The sequence below is a fragment of the Aptenodytes forsteri genome, unplaced genomic scaffold (genome assembly GCF_000699145.1).
Source record: "Aptenodytes forsteri isolate BGI_AS27 unplaced genomic scaffold, ASM69914v1 Scaffold471, whole genome shotgun sequence".
Lineage (NCBI taxonomy): Eukaryota > Metazoa > Chordata > Aves > Sphenisciformes > Spheniscidae > Aptenodytes > Aptenodytes forsteri.
The window spans coordinates 1,149,034-1,150,128 of NW_008795862.1; the positions used below are offsets into that span (position 1 = coordinate 1,149,034).

Sequence of the window (1,095 nt, forward strand, 5' to 3'; positions counted from 1 at the left end):
AAACTCACTACAGTGTGATCCTGGCATCACGTCACCCTGCTCCATCCCGACCTCTTGCACAGCTCCCACTGCCTTGGAGAGACACCGGTGATGAGAAGAGAGTCTGGCCCACTGTGCATTAGAGAAGCTTCATTTGCAGGGAGGGAAAACTTCTCCCCAGTGGAGGGGGACCACCGAGGGGCAGTCCTTTCGCTCAAAAAACGGCCAGTCCTCTTCCAGCTCCTCTCCCCTGGGCTGGATCCTCTCCCTCCTGAGCAGCTCTGCAGGGAGCTCCACTCCCTGTTGCCACTATTCTACCGACATCTGGTGGCAGCTGCCTTAGGAAGAAAAGATGCTTCTTCCAAAGCGGCCCAAGCGCTGGCACTCCCTTGCCCTCCTTAACCCGCGCCCGGCCTCCACGCCTTGGCTTTGGGCTCGGCTGGGGGGGCCCAGGGCGGAGAGCGAGGCCCGGAGGGTGAGGCCGGGCCGGGGAGGCCGGGCCCGGGCCTCCCGGCGGCCCGCATGGCTTGGAGGAGGGTGGAAGGGAAGGCCATGCCGGTTTGGGGTGAGCCCCTCCTGCTCTCCCTCAGCGGGAAGAGGCAAGTTCCTCTTGGGGCTGTCCCCGTTCCCCCTGTGTCTCCTCAGGGAGCAGCACCGAAATGCAGCCGAGCATGGACGCCCACCTCAGCCCCCTTCTGAGGTGAGGGGGCCTCTGGAAGCACTAATTACTCATTAACGCTAATCACTTGGGATCCCGCACGGCGTTTCTCAGTGTTTGGGGTAGGTTTTGTTTGAAGCTGCCGTGAGGTGAGAGACGCGCCGAGGGACGGACGCGGCCCCTCAGCCGCCGCGCAGGAGGGCGCGAACATCACGCGCAGCTCGGCAGAAGGCAGCAGCGCGGGTTTCCGTAGTGTAGCGGTTATCACGTTCGCCTCACACGCGAAAGGTCCCCGGTTCGATCCCGGGCGGAAACACATAGTTTTGGGGTTTTCTCGGTTGTTTTTTTTTTTTAACCTTTTTTTCCTTCAGGTTTTATTTATTTCCCCACCGTCCCCCGACGGTTCCGGGCCCCGCCGCGAGCTGACAGAGAAGAAACGGCATCCATGTGCCGCACCG

The 1,095-nt window shown here is 61.6% G+C and overlaps 1 non-coding gene across 1 annotated transcript; it reads left to right on the forward strand.

Moving 5' to 3' along the window:
• Positions 1–880: 880 nt before the first annotated feature.
• On the forward strand, positions 881–953 carry TRNAV-CAC. The gene has a single exon. It is a non-coding gene; the product is annotated as a tRNA-Val (tRNA).
• The last annotated feature ends 142 nt before the right edge of the window (positions 954–1,095 follow it).